At 37.8% G+C, this 7,606-nt stretch overlaps 1 long non-coding RNA gene across 1 annotated transcript; it reads left to right on the top strand.

The window, feature by feature from the left end:
• Positions 1-6,574: 6,574 nt before the first annotated feature.
• Positions 6,575-7,253, top strand: LOC130720145 (uncharacterized). The gene is made up of 3 exons (XR_009012952.1): positions 6,575-6,618; positions 6,718-6,758; positions 7,120-7,253. It is a non-coding gene; the product is annotated as an uncharacterized LOC130720145 (long non-coding RNA).
• Positions 7,254-7,606: the final 353 nt, after the last annotated feature.

Below are 7,606 nucleotides of genomic sequence, written 5' to 3'. Positions count from 1 at the left end.
CTTCTTACTTTTCTTAATTTAAAAGCTATTTTCTGAAACAGTTTTCAAAATCTATTTTTCAGAAGAACATCAGAAAATAACAGTTTAACAGTTTGAACTAGATGTTTTTCTAAACTTGAAAGAAATGTGACCAGAAAACTAAAGAAAAAACTCCTTAATATAATAATAGTATTGAAGATTTTATATTGTCTAGTCTAATTGGTCATAGTAGATTTTACTTATTGTGTTAAACAATTGTTGTATTACTATTTTTTTTTTGTTTTCAGCTTAGGCCCCGTTTGGAAACACAATTTAATTAAGCGCTTATGGTCATCAACGCTTGTGACATAAGCACTTATTCATAAGCTATTTTAAAAAATTTATTGAAATATATTGGAAATAAGCTATATATAAGCATGGGCGAACGTCAAATTTTAACCTCATGGTTAAGAGATGAAGTGAGCAATCACCATGCTACGCCTCGTAGTTAATAAAATGACAATTTTGATAATGATTAGGATTTACAAAACAAATGATGATTGTTTTCCTATCTTTTTAGGTGTGGGTAAATTTGAGGTGTGAAGAGGAATTTCTTGCATATAATGGTAACAAACTTACTTTGCCACAGGAAATTTCCTACACATCGTACAAGCCTAATGCACGTCCCAACTATTTGATTTATAACGCCCATGAGGCCATCAAGTAGGACCCTGGATCAGTATCAGCCTCTGCATCATGCACCTGGTGCCTGAAGAGTTATAGGGAAAAAAAACCATGATTCCACCAACCTATTCCTCCCCTTTCTGAATTTTATTAACACCAAAGCTGATGCAGAACGACCACATAGAAATCACAGGTAGAGAAGCAGGGCCGTGGAGTGCTTAAAGAAAAAAAAGCTACTCCTTAAGGCCCCAAAAAAAATAAATTTCTTAGGCCCCAAAAATTAATAATTTTTAAACAACCAAAGTATAAAAAAATAGAATTATTTATTTGCTAAATATTAGCCAACTAAAAAAGTAAGTTAGACCAATATATCATCTTTACAAGGTAGATTGGATGAGTTATCTATTTTATCTACTGAAAGTGAAATGTTAGAATTGCTTGATTATAAAACTCTGATAAATGATTTTGCAGCTAAAAAAGCTAGGAGATTAATATAAAATTTAATATTTATGTTAAGTTTCTTAAAAATTCTCTAAAAAAAGGCCTCTTTAACATTTTTGCTTAAGACCCCAAAATATCTGTACACGGCCCTAGGTAGAAGCCATGGAAATAGATAATCTCAGTAAGCTTGAAGAAGACCCTTCGCTCTCTGATGCTTATATCCTTAGCCTAGTGAAACAACTAGCCACCTCAAAACCAAAACACACTACGGACCCTGAAGACTCATTTTCTGTTGTTGATGTTAATAATGCTACCCTGAGTCGAAATTTTATAAAACATTGCAAAGTTTTAGGTCCTCATCAGAGACAACAACACAAAAAAAGTTAGAAGAAGACCTAACACTACTAGGCCCCATCAAGAAAGGCTTCTGAATATGGCAGAGGCTAGGAACGAGATTGTCACTGCCTTGAAATATCACAGGGAAGCTGTGAAACATGCCACTGAAGAAAAGCAGCAAAAATATCAACATCAAGAGCTATTAGTATCTGTCCACACTTCGAACCTTTCAAGTCTTGAGAGAGAAATTCTAGGATTTACCCATCCTACAGAACAACCAAACTTTCTACAAATTTTTCTCCCACCAGTTCCAAACTCAACACTTTGCGTGCAGCTTCCTCATTTGCTCTACCCCTCGTTGTTAAAAATCCCAAAATCACACTCCCAAATCAGACCTTGGGTCTTGTTCTAGAATAAAAACCCTAAGACAGAGAACGACTAAATAAAAGACTTAGAGTATTATTCAAGTGGAAAAGTGAACATCTGAGATTACGAAGGTCCCCTTTTATAGCAGACGGACATCCTAACCCTAGATGCCTCATCTATTACATGGTTGGTTGACTTAGTAGACAAACAACACTGATCATGGCACATGATTGGTTGACTAAGTAGACAAACTGCACCAATCGGGTGGAAATTTCCATTAGTTTCCTTAGCTAAGCGCGTGATCAAGGGACACCCAATTGTCTCTTTGACTGACAGTCTTCCGTGACGTGGCATGGACTTTTGACCTTGCTCCTTTAAGCCCATCCAACCTGTAACTCTACCATTCGGCCCAAATCCTCATCTCAACCGCCCGGCCTAGATCCATGACGGTCCACCTAGCTCCTCTGACCCAATGACTCGAGACTCGTCCTCCCGACCTAGTTCCATTACGGTCCATAGCCCCCCAGGCTTGTGGCTAGAAAGCCACAAAAGTCTTAAGCAAAATTGTCATGCCTGCCGGTGGATGGTCGTCGTGCACATTTCACCTGTTCCTGTTAGTGGATGGACGTCTTGCACGCATCGCCTGTTCCTGAAGTAGAGAACGCTATGGTGTTCGCCACTGGATTTGAGAAAGCACTAGAGCAGGTGAGGCTACTCCACGGGGACCTCAATTTTTCGGCGTCCGATCCCTTCAAGGTGATCGAAGATGGGAAGATTGTGGATGATGAGTAGAACAGATGGTTGACTTACCTTTCCCTTTGAATTGTGAGCACTTAGACGTGTTTTCTTTACTTGGATGTATTTTCTTTCCACTTTGGTTGACTGTCCTGTAATGAACCTTGAATTTTTTGCTCCCTATTTATGTTTAGTCGGACGTTTGAATGAACTACGCCACTGTTGTTTTGGACGTTGGTACAAACTTTGATTTTGTTTCTTCTTATTTGTTGTTTTCCTTCCTCTGTAAACGAGTAGCATTGACTGCCGCATGGCAGTCGAATTTCTCTCGGGTGACACTCAACCGTGAGTTTGACATCGTGAGACGGCCGAATGCGCTTGGGTACCACCATCTCTAGATAGTGGGACTCAACATGTGATTAGTCCACGATGACTAGCTTGGGCACCTGATTGACACAACCCTCATGAGTCCACGATAAGTCTTTTGCTCAGTCGTTCTCTGTCTTAAGGTTTATTTAGAACAACTGCAATCTACATCTTAAAGTTGTACCATGATTAACCAAACCACTCCCAAAGAGCTATAATCACAACCGGTTTTTGCTAAAAAATATGCAACGAAATTCACCCCACGGAAAATGTGATAAACACCAACGCACTCCACTTCAGGCAATAACAAATCAATTAAATTTAAATCACTTAAAAGCTTTCATGGCCTATTCTTTTTATTACCAACCCATCCAACCGCAAGCGACGAATTACTTTCAATCTGTATATCCCGCGCAATTTCAGAGTCCTCAAGAATAACTTTCATAATATTATGCACCACCACATAACAATGGCCAAAACGTTCAACCACCAAGGGTGGCAAAAGACATTCTTCTTGGGATCCATTTTTTTCACAAACCAGATTTGACCAAAAAGCATCACTCTCAATACCAAAGCGCCATGCCCATTTGATAAATATAGCCCGATTCCGCCACTCGGAAAAACCAACACCAAGACCACCACAGCTGAGTATTTTGGCATACTTATTCGACGCAATCCATCAGATTTTTCTTCTATCATCACGACTCCCCCTAAAAAACAACGCATAATAATCCTCTCAAACTCTACCATCACACCAACCAGAGCTCTTAAAACAGCCCTATGAAAGATCAATATATATCTTACTTTAGTTAATTGAAAATAATATTTTTTTGAAAGCTTAATTGAAAATAATATTAAGATAAAAGATATATATTATAAAACAATGGTCCATTTCCTCTGTCCGTTTAATTTTTTAGTATGTTTCTATCAGTTTGTATTCAAACACGATAACAAGAACAAGATCCCTTAATTTTATCAACTAAATCAATTGGAGAAACCACCGTGCTCAATTTCTGATGTACCCAGTTCATGTTTTGTGAAGATAGCACAAAATAATATGAAAAACTAACGAGACCCACCTGCTCGATTGTTCTGTAACTCTGTTCCATGTTTTTTCTAGCGATCTTGGGAAAAACAGATGGAAGGAGTCACGTGAGAGTTTTTACAGTAATAATCTTAGCCTTTGTTTTATAATAAAATCAAGGGTCCAGATTGGGAGTAGATTCTTTAACTTACTCCTGGAATCAATGAATACCTCCTCATCTATATATTAGAAAATAACAACTTCTAGCATGACGTGTCGCTCCGAGATTAATTCTAACTTAATTATTTACACGTCAGCTTTTCCACCTATTAATTCTCATTTAATAATTTACACGTCAGCTTTTCCACCTTGGCCCTATTTGCCCTTACCTTATTTCTCTTGATATTTTACACGTGCTAAACCTAAACGCTCCGAGATTAATTCTAACTTAATTATTTACACGTCAGCTTTTCCACCTATTAATTCTCATTTAATAATTTACACGTCATCTTTTCCACCTTGGCCCTATTTGCCCTTATCTTATTTCTCTTGATATTTTACACGTGCTAAACCTAAACTCTTCCTCCTCCTCTTTCAATTTGCGCCGCTCACCATTAACGTATTATTCTAATAATCTAATCTGAAATCTTCTTCTTCCTCATGTGACTTTGTTTCTCTCTACGCCCAAACCCTAACGCCACCAAGCTTAATTCATACGTTCACCGTTCTTCTTCAACACTCTTTCTTGCACGGTTAAATTTTTTCCACATGTGCCCTGATTTCTCCAAGCTCTTCCTCCTCCTCTTTCAATTGCGCGGCTCCTCTCACCTCTTCTCATTGACTGCTCATCGGTGAACCTGACTTAAGGTTGTGCACGGTGGAGAAAACCGAGAAGCAGAGATGATGCTTTCGGATTCTAATATGAAATCTTCTTCTTCCTCTGACTTTGTTTCTGCAATTCACCGCTCATCTGCGCCCAAACCCTAACTCGAGGTACTCCTCTTATCATGTTATTGCCTTTTCTGCTTCCACTGTTAGTCTGAAACTCATTCAACTCATTCACTCACTCTGTTTCGGCCATTCTTGATGTCAAGGTTCACTTTTCTTCGACTTGAGAGAGTAAGGATGAAAGGAGTGAAGACACCACAAGGGAAGAGGAGACGAAAACAGGAAAGGAGCGGGAGTGGCTGCGTGTTTTGGCGTCGGGTGAGGAAATGGCGATACGAGCTCGCAATATTCATCGCTCAGATCGTCGTGGTGTTTCTGGTCCGCTTTAGCAGGTCACACCGTCAGGAAGCTCAACGTCAAGGAGAGAACCAGAACTGATTCCGATAAGCGCATCAGACCACTCGCGTTCTCTCTTTCTCTGAGTCACTGTATCCCTCTCTCCTTTTTACTTCATGCTGCTTCATTGCAATTCCTTCCCTGTTTGGCTTTGATTTATTGTTGTTTCCAAGCATATAACATGATCGATGACATAAGTGAATGAATTTTCTCCACACTTTTATCATATCTTCGGTGCATACTACATGTTCGATGAAATTCCTGAACGAATTTGCTTAACCGAGTGCATTTTCTGTTCTGCATACACATAAACTTCAGGCACATCTGTTTGGTTCTATGAGTTTTCCTACACATTTTTACATTGTCATGAGATGCAAATACAATCTGTTTAATTGATTGATTGATGTAAATCGTACTTCATATCATCCCTGTATGCATTAGTAAAGAACATCTTCATTGTAATGTACCCTAGATAGATCCATGCAAATGGTGTTAGTTTCATTTTTTTATTTCTTTCTTTCTGCATATGCAATTGAAGGACATGGTGCTGAAGTTTTCTGACTCTTCCAAGCAATCATCAAGATCTGGACCAGGTTCAAGTTCAAGAGGAATGGGACCAATAGAGAATCCCGAGAACACTGTGGCGGTAGGGGTTCAATACCCTGACATGGGAGGAGTTGGTTCAGCCTCTGCCCGTGCTTGGGAACTCAGAACCTCCTTGAAAATTGTGAGTGGCAGCTCTTTTCCTTTCATAGTTTTAGGTGTTTATTATGTTATTGTTATGATCTTAATTCTTAAATGCTTCTTTTGTTTCTTTTTAATTTATTGCAGAGCTCAATGCACTGTGTTTTGTTAGTTTTTTCATGATTCTCTCTTCCTTTCTTTCTAATTCTTTGAGCTGACTACAGGAAATACTAACAAGCTTCCTTTGCTATATGCAGGGTGCACGACAAGAAGAAGAAGAAGCACGAGCATGGCCATGACCATGACAGTAGCAGCAGCAGAGACAGCGATTATGTCATGTGTTTCTGCTTTCTTAAAACTTAACCATATAATAATTATGTGACATTTTATTGCTGATTAATAAAAATGGTAATATATTACTTGCATTTTCTGATGTGTTGATTGTTTATCATGCTACCTGCAGGTTCAGCAGTACTGCATAAACTGTGGAGTATGCATGGGCAAGTACTTTTGTGCTACATGCAAATTCTTTGATGATGATGTAAGTTCTCTCGCGAGATAGAAATTGAGTTATGTTTCCTTCTTCGTGGATGTTTGAAAATTCTCTTACAATTGATTTCGAAGTCAAAATCAATTATGATTTATGAGAGTGGCATATTTTGAAATATTGTATTAAGAAGTTGTTCAATCTTTCAGATTTCAAAAAACCAATACCACTGTGATGAATATGGCATCTGCAGGTAAAGATCCTCAATCAGTTTTCTAATTGTTATATTTCCTACTCCACATTGCTTTAACAGAATTTGATCATCATCTTCTCTATATAATTGCTTTTTCAGAATTGGAGGCAAGGATAACTTCTTCCATTGCAAGAGATGTGGTGAGTTCACCAAATGCTCTGAGAGGAGTTTTTTACCTTACAACTTTGTATTATTGATTACTCAGAACTCCCTCTACAAATGATTTTCTTTCTCAGTTCCCAACAATATTCATGTGTGTCCTTATTTGTAAATTGATTATTCTTTTTGCAGCACCTGAGAAGAAGCACCGTCTCCCATCTGCTTAATATCGTTTCATGAAGTGAGTTCAGATTTCTGGAGAGATGTGGATTTTTTGACTTTGTTTTTTTTCACTACAACAACACATATTGCACTATTACATTCTCTATTTCTCTTACTATATTTACTTTCTTAGTACTATGACACGTATAACATATATGGTTGATTTGATGTGATTGTCAGAGGGGAGATACAGCGGATCAAAGCAGCAAATCCTCAGATCCCACATCGAGAAGCTTTCAGTGCTGCAACAAAAAATGTAAATCTTTTCACCTCATTTTTTATATATAGGTTTTTAGGGTTAGCACTTAGCACTGCACTTTACAACTACTACTTGAAACTCAAAAGATCAGTTTTGTAGTGATGAACATCACATTAACTGCACATACTATCTATATGCAATACGCAATCATCTATGTAATTTTTTTGTTTAATCTTCAATAAAATGTGTCATGCAATGTGTACCAAAGACTCTCTTGGAGCACCTGATTAAACTCATACTATTTATTTGGAATATTTGAAGTATTATATGATTGTGGATTGGTAGGAATTGAGATGAGAACTGGTGGTATATTGACCGCAGTTTTCTCCCTAATAGACTTAGCTTCTCATTTTCAAGTACTTAGCTAATTTGATTTGGGCCCATATTGCATGGACTTTTATGCTTTAT

This window comes from Lotus japonicus, chromosome 5 (assembly GCF_012489685.1).
Source record: "Lotus japonicus ecotype B-129 chromosome 5, LjGifu_v1.2".
Lineage (NCBI taxonomy): Eukaryota > Viridiplantae > Streptophyta > Magnoliopsida > Fabales > Fabaceae > Lotus > Lotus japonicus.
Note: the sequence above shows the minus strand (reverse complement) of the source record. Positions and strands in the feature narration are given on the sequence as shown.